Source organism: Nycticebus coucang, chromosome 12 (genome assembly GCF_027406575.1).
Source record: "Nycticebus coucang isolate mNycCou1 chromosome 12, mNycCou1.pri, whole genome shotgun sequence".
NCBI classification, from domain to species: domain Eukaryota; kingdom Metazoa; phylum Chordata; class Mammalia; order Primates; family Lorisidae; genus Nycticebus; species Nycticebus coucang.
In genome coordinates this window covers 93,344,976-93,364,777 of record NC_069791.1, presented here as the reverse complement: position 1 = coordinate 93,364,777, position 19,802 = coordinate 93,344,976, and positions in this window count along the sequence as shown.

Sequence of the window (19,802 nt, the reverse complement as noted above, 5' to 3'; positions counted from 1 at the left end):
AAGAAATGAAACTAACATCTTACAACCACCTAATCTTTGATAAACCAAACAAGAACTTACCTTGGGGGAAAGACTCCCTATTCAATAAATGGTGTTGGGAGAACTGGATGTCTACATGTAAAAGACTGAAACTGGACCCACACCTTTCCCCACTCACAAAAATTGATTCAAGATGGATAAAGGACTTAAATTTAAGGCATGAAACAATAAAAATCCTCCAAGAAAGCATAGGAAAAACACTGGAAGATATTGGCCTGGGGGAAGACTTCATGAAGAAGACTGCCATGGCAATTGCAATAACAACAAAAATAAACAAATGGGACTTCATTAAACTGAAAAGCTTCTGTACAGCTAAGGACACAATAACCAAAGCAAAGAGACAACCTACACAATGGAAAAGGATATTTGCATATTTTCAATCAGACAAAAGCTTGATAACCAGGATCTATAGAGAACTCAAATTAATCCACATGAAAAAAGCCAACAATCCCTTATATCAATGGGCAAGAGACATGAATAGAACTTTCTCTAAAGACGACAGACGAATGGCTAACAAACACATGAAAAAATGTTCATCATCTCTATATATTAGAGAAATGCAAATCAAAACAACCCTGAGATATCATCTAACCCCAGTGAGAATGGCCCACATCACAAAATCTCAAAACTGCAGATGCTGGCATGGATGTGGAGAGAAGGGAACACTTTTACACTGCTGGTGGGACTGCAAACTAGTACAACCTTTCTGGAAGGAAGTATGGAGAAACCTCAAAGCACTCAAGCTAGACCTCCCATTTGATCCTGCAATCCCATTACTGGGCATCTACCCAGAAGGAAAAAAATCCTTTTATCATAAGGACATTTGTACTAGACTGTTTATTGCAGCTCAATTTACCGTTGCCAAAATGTGGAAACAGCCTAAATGCCCACCAACCCAGGAATGGATTAACAAGCTGTGGTATATGTATACCATGGAATACTATTCAGCCATTAAAAAAAATTGAGACTTTACATCTTTTGTATTAACCTGGATGGACGTGGAAGACATTATTCTTAGTAAAGCATCACAAAAATGGAGAAGCATGAATCCTATGTACTCAATTTTGATATGAGGACAATTAATGACAATTAAGGTTATGGGGGGGGAGCAGAAAGAGGGATGGAGGGAGGAGGGTGGGGTCTTAGTGTGTGTCACACTTTATGGGGGCAAGACATGATTGCAAGAGGGACTTTACCTAACAATTGCAATCAGTTTAACTGGCTTATTGTACCCTCAATGAATCCCCAACAATAAAAAAAAAAAAAAAGTGAAAAAAAAAGAAAAGTCCCTGATGTGTATTAAGTGTTCCATAAATGTGTGTTAACGGAATGAATGTGTTGGGAGTGGCACTGTGGAGCAGGAATCAGCAAACATTTGTTTGTAAAGATCTAGAGAGTAAATATTTGAGGCTTTGCAGACCATATGGTCACAGTCACAACTGCTCAATTCAGCCATGTAGCATGAAAGCAGACAGAAAGGATAAGTAAATAAATGGATGTGGCATAATTCCAAGAAAACTTCATTTACAGCACTGGGCAGTGGATTGGATTTGGCCCATAGGTGGTAGTTTGCAGACTCCTGTCCTAGAGTAAGACTCCAAATCCAAATAGCCAGATAGTTACTTGACACGACTCCTCCTAGACCTTATGCTAAGTGAAATTCATAAGCTACACCCTCTAATATGTGTTGTATAGTTACCTAATAAACCACTCTGCAGTGTATCTGAGACACTTCCTGGAAGTAGGCTGAATTCCAGGACACAGATCCTAAGCACCTACAGTGTGCCAGACACCTGGCTAAAGGCTGAGAATATTAGTGTGTGATCAAGGCCCACACACATGAAACAGTACTGACACACAGGGAGCATTCTGATGGAGCAAAACGTGCATAAAGGAGGAATTGTTTAAGTGGCATCCCTGGTATTCGTGGGCCCTGTGATTCTGGGATCCTACAAAGGAAAAAGGACGATTTGGTCTGGGCAGTCTTAGAAAATGTTACGATGTTCCCCTGTCCTGTGAGGTTCAAGCAGTGTCCAATCGATGTCTATCTTACAGGTTTTTCCAAATATTTCATAAACTCCAAAGTTACGATAACCTCCAAAGGCTGTGTCTGCTTAACACTTTCCATGACTTGGGGCTATAATTCTGTGTTAAAAAGACACAGGTGTAACTTGTATGAGGTACCTTGAGTGGTCAAAATCATCAAGATATAAAAGAGAATGGTGGTTGCCAGGAGCCGGGGGAAGGGGCGAATGGGGAGTTGCCATTTAATGGGACAGAATCTCAGTTTTATAAAATTAAAAGAGTTCTGGAGATGTATGATGGTACTGTTGCATATTTGAAATATAAATGCATTTCATACCACTGAACTGTATACTTAAAAATGGTTACAATGGGCTCAGCACCCGTAGCTCAGTGGTTAGGGTGCCAGCCACATACACCAGGGCTGACAGGTTCGAATCTGGCCCAGGCCTGCCAAACAACAATGACAAATGCAACCAAAAAATAGCCGGGCATTGTGGCAGGCACCTGTAGTCCCAGCTATTTGGGAGGCTCAAGCAAGAGAATAGCTTAAGCCCCAGAGTTTGGGCTTTGCCAAAAACAACCACTTGGTGGCTCCTCAAAAAGCTAAACATAGAATCACCATATGACCCAGCAATTCCACTCCCAGGTATATGCCCAACAGAATTACAAACAGGAATTCAAACGAAAACTTCTACATAAATGTTCATAGCTGCTACAAGGTGGAAATGACCCAAATACCCTCCAACTGAAGAATAAACACACAGAACGTGGCATATGCACACAATGGAATAGTGTCCAGCCATCAAAAGGAGGGAAGTATTGACACAGGCTGCATGTGGATAAGTGAAAGAAGCCAGACACAGAAGGCCATATTTTACTCTGAGATATCACCTATCCCCGTAAGAATAGCCCACATCACAAAGCCCCAAAGCTGCAGATGTTGGCATGGATGTGGAGAGAAGGGAACATTTTTACACTGTTGGTAGGACTATAAACCAATACAGCCTCTTTGGAAAGAAGTATCGAGAATCCTCAAAGAACGCAAAGCAGACCTTCCATTTGATCCTGCAATCCCATTACTACGTATCGACCCACAAGGAAAAAAATCATTTTGTCATAAGGACATTTGCTCTAGAGTATTTATCACAGCTCAGTTTACAATTAACAAGATGTAGAAACAACCCAAGTGCCCACCAACCCATGAATGGATAAACAAACTGTGGTATATGTCTGCCATAGAATACTACTCAGCTGTTAAAAAGGTGGAGACTTTACATCTTTTGTATTAACCTGGATGGAGTTGAAACACATTCTTCTTAGTAAAGTATCACAAGAACAGAAAAGCAAGTGTCCAATGTACTCAATACTAATATGAAGCCTGTAGAACTAACATATCCTCACACAAGAGAAAAACTCAATTCAAGTTGGGGAAGTTGGGAGAGGAAAGGGGGGAAAAGGGAAGGGGAACAGGGCAGGAGGGAGCAGAATTGATTTGGTCCCACCTAATGGGCACAAGGTAACAATATATGGCACTCCTCCTGGGAGTGGGACACAACTACAACAGAGACCTTTACCTAACACACCCAAGCATTGTAACCTAATCGTCTGTACCCTCATATTAGTCTGAAATAAAAATGAATATATACACATATATAAAGGCCATATACCATATGACGCCATTTATATGAAATGTCCAGCATGGGCACCCGTAGAGACAGAAAATAGATCTGTGGTTGGCAGGGACTAAGCAGGGAGTGGGAAAACAGCTGCTTAACCATTCTGGGCTTTCTTTAAGGGGTGATGGAAATGTTGTGGAACTGGGTAGACGTGAAGTTTGCAGAAGGTTGTGAATGTCCTAAATGCCACTAAATGGTACACCTTAAAATGGTGAGCTTTATGTGGTATGAATTTTACTATAATTTAAAAAATGTAAAACAAACAAACAAAACAGATGGACAACTATATTTGGCCCACAAACCAAAGTTTGTTGCCTTCTCTCGGTTCTAAGCCAATCCGCCTAGCAGTGGAGGGTCAGAAGGGTACTGTGTCCTCCATACAGAATATCCCAAGCTGTTCGTTCCCCCGTACCAGGGGAGCAGCGATTCTCCAGCTTTGGATCGCCCTAGAATTCACACTCAGGCACATACTTTCCTGGGAAGACAGGAAGGCTCCTAGGACTTATGGCTGCATTGAGACTCAAACTGGAGAGGAAAAGGGCACATCATTTACAGCATGTGATGTGCCTGAGGTGAGATGGCAGGACCCTCTACAAACGCAAAATTTAGTACAATCAGTCTGTGGAAGGAGACAGAGGGCGGAGAATGATGCTGGCTGGGGGAATGAGATTCACAACATTAAGGCATAATAAGAAACTTGGGCTTTCAGAAGAAAGAAAATCATTTTGTAACAAGGACATTTGCACTAGAATGCAGCCCAATTTATAATCACCATTATAAATGTGATGTGATGTGAAAACAACCTAAATGCCCATCAAGTCAGGAATGGATTAACAAATTGTGATACAGGCAAACCATGGAATGCTATTCAGCCATAAAAAAAGATGGTTACTTCACATCTTTTGTAATATCCTGGATGAGTTGAAACACATTCTTCTTAGTAAAGTATCACAAGAATGGAAAAGCTGGCACTGTGGTTGGCGCCTGTAATCCCAGCACTCTGGGAGGCTGAGGCAGGTGGATCACCTGAGCTCACGAGTTCTAGACCAGCCTGAGCTAGAGTGAGATCCCACCTCTCAAAGTAGCTGGGCATTGTGGCAGAAGGCTGAGGCAAGAGAATGCTTGAGCCCAGGAGTCTGAGGTTGCTGTGAGAGATGACACCACTGCACTCTACCAAGGGTGACAAAGTGAGACTCTATCTCAAAAAAAGAAAAAATGGAAAAGCAATTATCCAATGTACTCAATACTAATATGAAGGCATTAGACGATTCGATGCATGCCCACATAGGAGAAATACTCAATTCAAGTTGGGGGAATGGATAATGAGGGAAGGGTGGGGTTGAGGTTTTCTCACCGAATGGGTATGGGGTAGGGGGTGTTTGGTACACCTTTTGTGTGGGGGACATAACCGCAAGAGAGACTTTACCTAACAAAATCAAATATTTTGACCTGGTTGTTTGTACCCTGACATTAACCTGACATAAATTTCCTTCTAAAAAAATTTTTAAATAAAAAATTTAAAAGAAAGAAATTTGGGTTTTATCCCAAATGCAGTGGCAAGTCTATCAAGGTTTTTCAGCCAAGGAAAACCGGATTTGCTTTTTGGAGACCTGACTCTCAGTGCTCCCTGTTCTTGGGTTTGGGAGAGCGGAATGACAAGTCAGCAGAGGTTTTGCAGAATGTCTGTAATGCACAAACAGAGCTTCAAGACAACTAATCATAAACAGTTGACCTACTGGAGGCTTTCCACCTTCGAAAGATTCCTCTTTCAAACTGGAACAAGAAATTTTTTTCTTTTTTAAATCCATGGGCGGTGCCCGTTACTCAAAGGAGTAGGGCGCTGGCCCCATATGCTGGAGGTGGCGGGTTCAAACCCAGCCCTGACCAAAAACTGCAAAAAAACAAAATCCACTAAGGACCATCATAAGGATCCAGCTGCTTAGAAAGAGTTGAGCAAAGTGAAAATGATAGGGAGATAAAACATAAAATGAAAATCTGTTTTCCTCTTTTAACTGAGGCCAAAAGATGGAAGAGAGCTGGCTGGCAGTTTTCCCTGAATAACAACTGTCGCAGGAAACAATGCTAATTATTATAATTATTACTTATGTTAATAATTATATTCAATTGAACTGCTTCAATAGCGGATGGCTTGGGGAGCAAAGACAGTAGAAGGAATTCCATTCTATGACAAACTTCATTTGCAGCCCACAGTCTCCTTAGCATCCCTTACTGTTCTCTCCCTAAACAAATGGGGATTGAGGAGGTTGGCAAACTACAGAACTCCTGCTCATCACAGGAAATGAAACAGGATAAAAGGACTGAGGTCACACTTGTGATTATTATCATAACAAAATGCTTCTGAGGACCAACTTGGCAAAATCCACCTGCACCATATGCCTGGCAGATTAACAGCTTCCAGACAATTGCAAAATTAAAAAACAAGTCTGAAGTTCAGTCTCAGAATTTAAACATTGGGAAAAGTGCTTATTTTGCTCCAGTAATCAATTCGTGGCAGGTTTTTATATTTTGGATTTGGGGAAATGGGGGGTTGATTTGGGTTTTGTTTTTCTTTGTTTGTTTGCTTGTTTTTGATGGTCTGTTTTTCATGGCAGCATCTGAGTCTATAACCTGGTTTTCTCTGTCCCACTCATAATACCCCATTTCAAACATACACCTGAGGGCCTTGGAGTCTTGGTGGTATTGACAGACACAGTGGCTCGCAAGAGTTAAGGGCCTAAGGGATATGGTTTAAATTCCTGATCCTGCTGGTAACCAGCCGTGGCCTTGGATGATTTATTTAATCACTCCGTGCCTCAGTTTCCTCATCTATAAAATAAGCTTGGTAGGACCATCTAACCTGGCAGAATTTTGAAAGGTAATTGTACTGAGACAAATTTGGCCCAGCACTTAGCATGCATTTCGTAAGTGGTAGAAATTATGGAATTATGATTCCCTTCTCCAGGGAATATTCAGAAACAACCACCTGTGAACCAGATCCTGGACCTAGCCCATCACTTTCATACATACAATGTGAGAGTTTTTTTGTATGAATAAATACATAATCCTGGTGACTGTTGTGGTTGCTTCAAATTCTCATTCAGCTTTTAGGATCATCTTCCTTTCACTACTGTAATTGGTAAGTGAATGGTCTTGTGTGTCAATTATATAACAAGTCCCATTTCACAGAGAGAGAGATTGAATCCCTGAATAGGACCAGAGCTGGAATAGAGCCTTAGACCATTAGCCCAGTGTACAGAGGTCAGAGAGAGAGGGGAAATTTCAATTACTGGCTAAGTGGGGTCTGAAGAGAAATGTTTAAATTGTAGGTAGTAAAATTCTCTTCTGGGCTCAGTAAATATTGCCAATTATGACTAATAATAACCATCATACTAACTACCGTCCATCAAGTGTTTTTCTATATGCCAGATATGCTGGCTTAGTGCTTTAAATAGATTATCCAATGTAATCCTCGTGACAGAACTATCCGGTCTAAGTGTGTGTTGTCGTTTATTTTATTTTGAAGAAATTGGAAGTATTTTCCCCAGATTACCCAACTGGGTATCTAGTTCCAAAATCCCAGGTACTTAGCCACTATATTGTATGTGATAAATACAGAGTAATGGGGTAAACACAAGTCCTTACAAAAACACTGTAACATACCACCTGTGTGTGAATTAGTTTCCTGCGGCTGCCGTAACAAAAGACCACAAACAAGATGACTTTGACAACAGAAGTGTGTTGTCTCACAGTTCTGTAGGCTAGAAGTCTGAGATCAAGGTGTTTGGAGGGGAGGTTCCTTCTGAGGGCTATGAGGAGGAATCTATTCCTTGCCTCTCTCTCGGCTTCTGGCAATCTTTGTCTTGCCTTGGCTTGCAGACCTCTGCCTCCATCTTCTCATGCTGTTCTCCCTGTGTGTACATCTGTCTCCAAATTTCCCTTTCTAAGGACACAAGTCATCTGGGTTAGGGGCCCCTACCTTACTCCAGTGTGACCTCATCTTTCCTAATTACATCTGCAACAATCTATTTCTGAACAAGGTCACATTCCAAAGTACTGGGGGTTAGGACTTCAGCATAAGAATTTGGGGCAGACACAATTCAACCCGTAATATCACTCAGTCTCACTGAGCAGGTTATATTCTCCATCTTTTGATTCAGGGACACGGGGAAGCGGGATAAGGAGCAGGATAGGGATCTCCACACACTTACATACTGCAAGATGGAAATCTTCATTGCAAACCCCACAGAGCCATTTGTCCTACGTGAGAGAGGAGAATTGAAAAGGTGTACAGTACAAAAGATGTCAAACCAAAGATAAATGTCTCCATGGGGGCAAGGGCTTCCAGAGATTTGGAGTAGTAAGTTTTTGAAAAATCGACACATGAGGAACAAAGGTTGAGTTTTGTGAAATCATTGATAACCCCCAAGACAACACACAGCTTTCTCCCATGATTATAAATGGAGGGATTTGAAATGGAACTTCTATTGTGTGGCTTTCAAAGCCCACGATAGCCCTGGAGTAGTGAATCATTTCTATGGTAAAGCACTTCCTTTGAACCCAGGGGAAACAGAGGTAAGCAGATAAAAAATGGTAATGCAGAAAGGCAGATTTATGAGCAACCTGAAAACTGAACATTGCTTTTTTATATCCCTTAAGATGGACCAGTCCTGTGGCTCACGTGGGAATAAGAGGATAAGATTAAATACCAAAAATAAAACCTCTCAGCCTTTCCCAAAGTCACACAGGAAATTTCACACAGGCCCTTCACCAGTATATAACAGATATGATATAAAATGTGGGGTGCAGGTTGTCTAGCAGTGGACATAAATAGATAAACATTTGGTCTTTCTTTCTTTTTTTCTTTCTCTCTTTCTTTCTTTCACATACCAGGAACAGGTAAAACTTTCAACCATTATTTCCTGAGTGAACCATGTGTAGGGCACTTGCAGGTGGGGAGCCTGCAGCCTTACGGCCACCTGTGGCCTTCCGGATCAGTCAAGGTATCTGGAGGGCCACATGTGGCCTGAAGCTACAGGTTCCCACCCCGGGTGAATACTAAACTCTGAATAATTATATCACAGATCTACAAGGGAATTCAGATAATCATTTGTGCAAACAAAAGAACGGTAAAGGAGACAGAGCAAGGCCCACGTCTTGTACCTCTGCCATGTGCCATTTAATGGCTTCCTCCCAACCATCTTTCAAGATGGTGCCTTTTGTGCAAGCCAATATTATTAGTCTCATTCCTACCATTTTGTAGGCATCCGCAGTGACTGATTCTACTCCTTTTGGTCCAATATAACTTGTATATGTATGTGTGTGTGTCTGTGTATATAGTGGATACACATACATGTACATACATGGATACAGATATCTAGATATCCAAATCACTAGGAACCACCATTATGCTTTTGAGCTCTTCCTGTCTAGTTGAAGACAGAGTTATTCAAGAAAGAAGCTATTTCTTCTGACTTGGAGAAACTAACTTCAGTCTTGAAGAAACTGCAGATGTATAAAAAGGTTATTTCCAATAACAGAGGTAACAAGACCATAAAGTCTTTGTGATCCTTAGCCATATGACGCAACAATTCCACCACTGAGCCTGCGCCCCAGAGAAACACTCTAAGCATATACCCTGGAGAAATGAAAACATGGGCTCAAACAAATACTTGTGCATGAATGAGACTAGAAGTACTATCTGCAATAACCAAAATGTGGAAATAACTCAAATGTCCTTCAATGAGTGAAGGGATAAACACCTGTGGTATATACAGAGGCAGCCAAAGAAATATTCGCACATTTTAAGAGATGTTGTCTCTGTATTACTTTTTTTCTCTTATTTTTTTATTAAGTCTTTTGTACATAGATCATAAATACCTTTATGCCCATTTCAGTGAGTTGATTATTTGTACAAATTGGAGTGCTTACATCATACTAATCAGCATAGCTTTCATCTCATTTACCCAATTATAGCATTAGGACATTTTGTGTTCTACACCTGATAGAACCAACTTGTACTTGCAATGTGCTTCGTAGTTGTGGTCCCTTCTATCCCTCCCACCCCCTCCCCATCCCTCACCCTCCCCTTTCCTCCTTCATCATAGACTAAAGTTGTGTTTCATTTTTCATATGCAAGTGTGAGTTATTATAAATTGGTTTCACAGTAGTACTGAGTACATTGGATACTTTTTTTTCCATTCCAGAGATACTTTACTAAGAAGAATATTTTCCAGCTCCATCCATGTAAACATAAAGGAGGTAAAGTCTCCATTTTTTTAATCCTGCATAATATTCCATGGTATACATATATCACAATTTATTAATCCATTCCTGGGTCGATGGGCACTTGGGCTTCTTCCATGACTTGGCAATTATGAATTGAGCTGCAATGAACAATCTGGTGCAAATATCTTTAATGCCAAATGATTTTTGGTCCTTTGGATATACACCTAGAAGAGGAATTGCAGGATCTCACAGCAGATCTACATTTAGATCTCTGAGTGTTCTCCAAACTTCCTTGAGGAAGGAACGTACTAGCTTGCATTCCCACCAGCAGTGCGGAAGTGTTCCCTTTTCTCCACATCCACGTCTACACTGTTGTTTTGGGATTTTGTGATGTGGGCTACTCTTACTGGAGTTAGATGGTATCTCAGAGTAGTTTTGGTTTGCATTTCTCTGATGATTAAAGATGATGATGGTCAAGAGACAAGAACAGAAGCTTCTCTGAAGAAGACAGGCACATGGCCTACAGACACATGAAAAAATGCTCATCTTCTGTATTACTTTTTGAAGTTGAATTGAAGGTACCACTACTGGTCAAGTGTACCTACAATGCAACACACACCTATTTTACCTGCAATTCATACACTTTTAGAGAATCATCAATTTTACTTCCAGCAAGATGTCTGAAAATGTGTATATATACTTTTGGCACCCCCAGGTACAAACAATGGAATATTTTTCAGCCATAAAAAGAAATGTACTGCTAATATTTATATATGCTACAATGTGGATGAGCCTCAGAAATCAGACACGAAAGGTCACATATGATTCTATTTATATGAAATATCCAAAACAGGTATATCCCTGGAGAGAGGAAGTAGACTGGTGGTTGCTAGGGACTGGGGGAAGAAAGGAATAGAAGCAATAAGTTTTTATTTAAGAATGATAAAGGGCGGCACCTGTGGCTCAAAGGAGTAGGGCGCCAGCCCCATATGCCAGAGGTTGCGGGTTCAAACCCAGCCCCGGCCAAAAAAAAGAATGATAAAGATATTTAGGAAATTGAGGTGGTGGCGGCACAATACTTTGAATGTACTAAATGCCACTAATTTGTGCACCTAAAATGATTAATTTTATTTTATGAATTTAACTCCTATAAAAAGAAAAGAGCACCTTAAAAAAGTAGACCTTTGGCCAGCCACAGTGGCTCACAACTGTAATCCGAGCACTCTGGGAGGCTGAGACAGGTGGATTGCCTGAGCTCAGAAGTTTGAGACCAGCCTGAGCTCGACTGAGACTCTGTCTCTAAAAAACAGCTGGGCATTGTGGTAGGTGCCTGTAGTCCCAGCTACCAAGGAGGCTGAGACAAGAGAATCACTGTGAGCCCAAGAGTTTAAGGTTGCTGTAAGCTATGACACTACGGCACTCTACCAAGAGTGACAAAGTGAAACTGTTTCAAAAAAAACCAACAACAAAACGGACCTTCAATAAATATTTGTAGAATGAATGAACTGCAAATGAACGTGTGTGGCCCTGGAAAAAGGCTTGTACTAAAGGCACTTTGTAAGCAAGCATTGGAGATGGTTTTGGACAGAAGGTCTATGATGATTCTTGGTGGCCTTGGCTGAGTTTTATTATTCTGTTCATGGACAACAGGAGACAAAGCTTCTTAGGGTTCTATGGGGTGGGGGGGGGATCTTCCTGTCTTGGAATTTTCAGAGCCTACCATCTTCCTACATAGCAAGAGACATTTCTGACTGCCAGGAGGGAATAAAGCCAGTGGAGTCTATCCCATCTGCCTGCAGAAAGGTAGGAACATTATCTGTCTAAATGCTTCTTCATCAGAAAGTCCTATGGCTGGAGGTCCTTCCCAGCTCTCACTGTGACCTCGCCTTAGGACTACATTAAAGAACATTACTATGCTGCAGAGAGGGGGCGGGAGGGAGGAGACTGCCAGACTGAAACTAAATTAAAAATAAAGCTCCCCTTATTAAATTCATAATTATTGTGAAGCTGTGAAATCTTATTTTAAACCTCCGGCTCCTTTCTTTGTCTGGGGTACAGGCTGCCTGCTTCCGAATCCTCATTTTGCTTTATGGACAATTTCTTTTTAGCATTCTGAGCATTTAACCTTGAAAAATAGTGTTGTTTTGCTGCTGTATTTTCTGATTGTTAGTCTCCAGGCATCTCCGTGGCATCTTTATAAATCTGCAGGAGCTGGTAAATATTTCTTTGCCGACCAGCAGCTGAAATCTGAAAATACCAGCTCACTTTTTAGCTGTCAGGCAATTAATGTAATTCAAAGGAAATGAAAGGTATGGGCAACTGGGACTGCTTTTAATAACAGGAGGGTTTCTGGCTCAGGCTTAGAAAGGCAAGAGAGAAGAATCAATAAAAGACTAACAGAAAAGGCAGAAGAGGGCAAGGAGTTCTCTAGAAACATTTTGTCAGCATCCTGGCAACACTGCTAATATGTGCCAAGAGAAGCTGATAAATGCAACCACTGACGGTCAATGTGGAGATGAGTCCACCTGGGTATCTACCGGCCTAAAAGGCGTCTTTGCATAAAATGGGAAAAGGTACCCCATCTGACATTAGTAAAACTTAGAAAAAAGTGTTTCCCATAGATGGATGCAGCCCCACGCCAGGTCACACAGCTTGATGAGCAGAGAGCTACCAGGTTTTAGCCCTTTTTCTTCAAACTTATTCTTATAGACAGGAGTCTTTGTGCAGTCTGCAAACTGTACAACTGCATAAAACAGTCCTATCCAGATCACTGCCCATTTTCCCATCCCTTTAACAATATTAGTGTCCCATTTTTCCCTGCTAAGTCAGGAATCAACTATGTTAGCTTTGGACCCCAAAGGTAATTTAAGTGTAATTGGATATAAAACTTAGTATGAGGATTAGACTATGCAGAAGGGGGTGGGGGGAGCTCTCCCACATGGCAATGCTATTTCATTTCTCAATTACAACAGGCTGGAAGAGGGAAACATCTTTTCTTTTAGGAAGGAATAGTTTAGTCATTGAAAAATTGGAAAATTCCACCTTTCGTGTGCTTCTGACATAGTGGTCAAGGTTACACAATGTATAGGGCCCCAGTTATATTCTACTTTATGTAAATGGTGCCTTTTCTGACTACATGAACTACAGTGTCATTGCTGGTCCCTGGAGTTGAACAATCCAGCAACCCTGAATCCCATGTGCAGTGAGTCTGGGAGACCCAGAGAACATATGGGGATATAGGCTTCAACTCACCTACCAAGAAAAAGATAAGATTTCAAAAATCCTGTCCATCAAGATAAATACAAAATTATCAAATGTGTTTTACTATACCAACGAACATTTAGAAAACAAAAAAAATCCATTTATAATAATATTTTTAAAAGAAAACACATGGCTAGGTGCTACAGCTCACACCTGTAATCCTAGCACTCTGGGAGGCCAAGGCAGGTGGATTGCTTTAGTTCTGGAGTTAAAGACATGCCTGAGCAAGAACAAGACCTGTTTTTCTCTATGAAAAACAGAATAAATTAGCCTGGCGTTGTGGTAGGCACCTGTAGTCCAGTACTCAGGAGGCTAAGGCAGGAGGATCACTTGAACCCAGGAGTTTGAAGTTGCCATGAGCTATGATGACATGATGGCACTCTACCCAGCACGACAGAACAAGACTGTCTCAAAAAAAAAAAAAAAGTACCTGTAGTCCTAGCTACTCAGGAGGCTGAGACAAGAGAATCACTTGAGCCCAAGAGTTTGAGGTTGCTGTGAGCTATGACGCCCCCCTGCACTCTACACAGGGTGATGAAATAAGACATTATCTCAAAAAAAAAGAAAGGTAAAATACCTAGAAAAAATTTAGCAATATATGTGCAAAACTGCTACATGAAAAACTCTAAAATGTTACTGAGTAAAATGTTTAAATACCTAATTAAATGAAGGGATAAACCAAAGTCCTGGGTTGGAGGACTCCATTACTGTTTGTCTGCAAATTGATCTACACATTTAGCATAATTCCAATGAAATTCCAAGTTGGTGTTGTTTGTTGCCTGTTTTAGAAATTGAGAAGCAAAACTGATTTTTTTTTTTTTTTGAGTCTCACTCTGTCACCCTGGGTAGAGTGCCCTGGTGTCATAACTCACAGTAACCTTAAACTCTAGGTTCAAGCCATCCTCCTGCCTCAGCCTCCCGAGTAGCTGGGACTATAGGCACTCACCACAACACCTAGCTAGTTTTCTCCATTTTTAGCAGAGACTAGGTCTTGCTCAGGCTGGTCTTAAACTCCTGAGCTCAAGCAATCTTTCCACCTCGGCCTCCCAATGCTAGGATTACAGGCATGAGCCACTGCACCTGATCCAGGGAAACTGAGAAGCTGATTTTAGAATGTATGTGTAAAGGCAAAGAGTCAAGACTCGCTGAGACAATCTGAAAAAAATAACAAAGTAGAAGGGCATATTCTACCAAGAGTTAAGACTTATTATGATTGACAGGAAGATTGTGGTATGAGCAAGAAAATAAATAATTTAAAAAGAATTGTGTCCAGAAACAGATGTTACATCTATGAACACTTGATTTCTATTAACATGGCAGAATAGTAAGTCTTTTCAATAAATGATTCCAGATTAAATGAATAACCACGTGGGAAAAAACAAAACTTGACCCCTGTCTCTCATCATACATAAAAATAAAATCTCAAATTTTGTAGTTCTAAATATAAAAGGTAAAATATTAAGCATCAGAAGGCAATATAAGGTGTATCTTCATTATTTTCATGTAGGAAATGGTTTCTTGGACAGGCCCCCAAAAGCACTAGCCATAAAGATATAGATTAATAAAATGAACTTTATTAAAATTAAGAACATTTGTGCATGAAAAGGCACCATTGAGAAAGTGAAAAAATAAGCCTCATAGTGGAAGGAGATCATTGCAGCATATAAATGAAAAGAGACTCATACAAGAGTACAAAAAAATTTCTAAATCAATTCCACAGCTCATTCCTCATTAGCATAGTGGTGAGTATCCCCGCCTGTCTAAATCAATACAGGGGGAAAAAAAGCTCATAAAAAAAACAAAGGAAAGACTGGAACAAACACAAAACAAGGATATCTAAATGGTCAATAGCCAGATGAAAAGGTGTTCACCATCGTTAGTCATTTAGGTAAATTAAAAAATAAAATGATTATGAGATGCCACTACAAAGACATTAGAATGACTGAAATTTTTTTTAAAAACGAACACTCTCAACTGTTGAGGACAACACAGAGTAACTGGAACTCCCACCCGCTGCTAGCACGGGTTCAAATTAATCTGAGCACTTTAGAAAACTGTTTAGCAGAATCTACCAAATTTGAACATGTGTTTATATTCTATGACTCAGAAATGTTACTCCTAGAAATAAAACTATCGACACATGTAAACAAAAATCAAGTACAAAATTGTTCAAAGCAACACACAGCCACACTTTCTAACAGTCAAAAACCAGAAATAACACAAATATGCAACAACGATAAAATGAATAAATCAAGGGCATTTAGTTATAAGACGGCATACTATACAGCAGTGAAAATTAACTAGGCATCCCTAGTGGACTATGTGCAACAAGGAGGATGCATCTCATAGGCATTTGTTGTATAAAATAAGTAAGGGTAAGTGGATTCATATTGCCCAAGTTTATTTACATTGTTTTATAAATTGTTAAAATTATGGAGTTCTGAACAGACATTCTGAAAAAATTAAAAATTAAAAAATACTCAAAAGCTAATCTCTGGTATTAAAACTCAGTATGGAAGTAAGAAACTTTTGGAGAAAAGGGAAAACTTTGGTGATGCTAACTATGCAAGCGTGCTCACATTAAGGTCATATAGTGAGCTGTACATTCTTCTTCTGCTCTTTTCTTTAAATATGTTATAGTTCTTGTATTTTTAAAAAATTTGTTTAAACCCATTTTAAATATCGTATCCCAGAAGTCTTCCCAGAATGCCCAGATGAATTTAATTATTCCTTCATTGATCCCTTACACTCACTTCAGTTACTATACTCTGATGTTTATTATGATTTGTTTTCTTCCCTGCGGTGTCTATTACACTTGAAATCCTTGAGTTAGGAGCAATCACGGTTACTTATTGGGGTGTTTGGTTGCTATTGTTTGTTTGCCTGTGCAACATACATTTTCCCCATTCTATCAGTGTCCTGGTTTTCCTTTGAGGATTCACTCTTCTCCAAATATAGTTATGTGGGCTGAGTGGGGTGCCTTCCTAGCCCTGAAGGTGGAGAAGGGGCCAGGACTGAGGCAATCAGTGTGTGTATCACGTGACCTAAACTGATCTGATCAGACTGGATCAATTTCAGGATGGTGTAGAGAATACAAAATCAAAGATGGTTATCTGTCACGGAACATAAAGCTGAAGAAAGGGGTTTCAGGAGTAACTGTCAGAAATCTCAAAAACATACAAAAGAATCTCCCTGAAAATGAATCCAATATTGAGAAAGAGTCAAGATAGAGAGCTCAGAATGAGACCCAGGCTTGTGTAGTCATGATTTACAAACTTCTGAAGCGATTTAGTAAAGAAAAATATTGTCTTTTCAAAACTGGTGCCAAACTGAGGAGTCACTGGCAAAACATAAATAAATAAATAAACTTCTACATTTATTTTATACAAAAATTAACTCAAAATAAATTATAGATCGAAATGTACAACCTAAAGCAATACAACTTTTGGAAGAAAACATGAAAAGAAATTTTTGTTAGGCATCATGTGTTAGGCAAAGATTTCTTAGCTATGAGACCAGAAGAATGATCCAGGAAAAAAAAAAGAATTGGTAAGTGATATTTCATAACATTTTATACAACTTCTGCTCTGTAGAAAGAAAAAAAGAACACTATTAAAATGATACAAATGCAACCCACAGACTGGGATAAAGTATTTGCAAAACATATATCTGATGAAAATTTACATCCAGAATATATTTTTAGAACTCCGAAAATTCAATGCTAAGAAAACAACAATGTAATTTTTAATGTGATGTTATTTTATTGTCTCTGGAACTCTATGTTCTTTTACATGCTTTATTTTTTTAATAGAGCACCTGTTCACAAAAGGACCCCTCATTGTCCTTTTGTTCTATGTACTCACATTCAACTTGTGAGAATGCTATCCAAGAATGACATTTATTCTCAAAATCAGTACACATTCAATCATTAAAATAGGCAAAAGGTTTGTACAGACACTTCACCAAGGAGGGAATACAATTAGCAAATACACACATAAACAGATAATCAGCATAATTCCTTCTTAGGAAAATGCAAATTAAAACCTCCTTGAGATAGCACTGCATGCCTATCAGAGTGGCCTAAATAAATAAATAAACAAATAAATAAAAGTGAGGATATAAGTACTGTTGTGACTAGGGACCAGTTGGAATTCTCCCTTACTGCTGACTAGAATGCAAATGGTACAGTGATTTTGGAAAACAACTTGGCAGTTTCTTATAAAGTTAAACATGAATTTACTGCCTAATTAAGCCATTTCACTGCTAGGTGTTTACCAGAGCAATGAAAACTAAAAAAAAAGAAATTCATAATGTTTATACCAGTTTTATTCATAGTTGTCAAAGAATGGCAACAAGCAAAATATCCTTCAGTTGGTTAGTAGATAAATTGACGAACATCTATTCATGGACTACTACTCAGCAATAAAAAGGAATGATCTGCTGATAAAGTGAAGTGACAGGGGTGACACGGTGTTGTGCTGAATAAAAGGAGCAAGACTCAGGTGTGCCTATTGCTCAGTGGGTAGGGCACCAGTCTACATATACCAGGGGTGACGGGTTTGAACCCGGCCCCAGCCAGCTAAAACAGCAGTGGTAACTGCAACAAAAATAGCCAGGCATTGTGGCGGGCACCTGTAGTCCCAGGTACTCGGGAGGCTGAGGCAGGAGAATCACCCTAGCCCAAGAGCTGGAGGTTGCTGTGAGCTGTGACGCCACAGCACTCTACTGAGGGAGACAAAAAAAAAAAAAAGAAAGAAAGAAAGAAGCAAGACTCAAAAGACTATATAATATATAATTCCATTTAAAAGATATTCTGAAAAAGGCAAAGAAATTAGTGCTTATTGGGGGCCGAGATTAGTAGCAGAAGCTGACTAGGAAGGGTTAAGAGGAATTTAGGAGGGTCATGGAAATGTTCTGTATCTCAGTTATGGTGGGGGTGACATGCCATATTTGCTTGTCAAAACTCATGAAATTGTATACTGAAAGGGTAGATTTTACCCTACATTAATTATATTCCAGTAACCCTAACCAAAAAAGTAAACAAATAAATAAAATACACTGCTTAAGTCCTGAACCCAGCCATACCTGAAGTGACATTTACTCTTGGAATTTCCAGTTACGTAAGCTAATAAAGTCTCCTCTTCTTAAGCCATTTGAGTTGGGCTTTCTATTGCTTGTCACAAAAAGAGTTCCAATTGTTTTGTTACATGGATACTGTATATCCACTGTTATATTCTAGCACCTAGATTTAATGAGAATGAATAATCTCTCCACAGTTCAAATTTTCCAGCAGCCAGACAGAGATTCTAGTTAGGGACAGCAACTGTGTGATATACCTCTCCTCTTTCATCGTCAATCACCCGCCCTTAAGAGTAAATATAGCTTCCAAGGCCCTCTTAATGTGGGAGTGCACTTACTCTCATTACTGTCTCTCTTATATCACTCTAAAATGTGCCCCAAATCATCCCTTCATGTCCTTGTTTAATTCCTTCCCTTTTTGGTAGGAGCAAGACTGTGATCTCCCTCCAATCAATAGAATATGGCAATGATGATAGGCTGTCACTTCCGTCACTTCCATAATGATGTTATGTAAGATTGTGGCTTCCATCTTGCTAGCCAACTCTATTGCCCTCTTGACTCACACGATTTGATGAAGGAAGCTGCCATGTTGGAGAGGCCCACATGGCAAGGAACTGAGGGTGACTGCCAGCCAATAGCCAGCTGAGAACTGAGACCCTCAATACAACAATTCTTGCAGATCTGGACTTGGTCAACATCCACAAAAGCTTGGGAAGGGGTCCATCCACAGTTGAACCTCCAGATGAAACTTCAACCAAGGTGACATTTTAATTGCAGCCTTATGAGAGACTCTGAGGCAAGGGATCCAACTCAGTTGTGCCTAGATTTTTGATACAGAAAGTATGAGATAACAAAGGTATTTTTGTATTAAGCTGTTAAATGTGGGTATAATTATGATGTAGCAATAGATAATTAATGCACACCCACCTTACAAACAATTTTAAAAGTTTTTGGTAACTAACTTCATCTCAGAGCAAATGCTTAGTGGCATTTTATTTCCTCCACACTTATCAGATAATGACTAAACCTCTCTCTGCTAACCTACCTACACCCTCTATGTTTTGTCATAGTTAACTGTGAACTGATGTTTTCAAACAAAAGCAAAGCATCTCCAAGCATATTTTCTTTTCTTTTTGCCTATTTTTTGATACCCTAATAAAGCAAGCTAATCTCCAGGAGCTAAGTGGATAATTCTCATACTATAGATTAAAATTAATTGACTTGCATGGAGAGATAAAAGCTTGCCCTTTTATTTGGATTTTCTAGTAAATTGTACCAGGAATGCCATGGTAACCAACATGACTTCACAAAATCTTTCCCTTAATCTCACTATTAATATAGAAAAACTTTCCATTTCTATTTTCTTGCTTTAAAAATATTAGAAATAGGATGGCACCCGTAGCTCAGTGGGTAGGGCGCAGGCCACATACACTGAGGCTGGTGGGTTCAAACCTGGCCCAGGCCAGCTAAAACAACAATGATAACTGCAATAGCAAA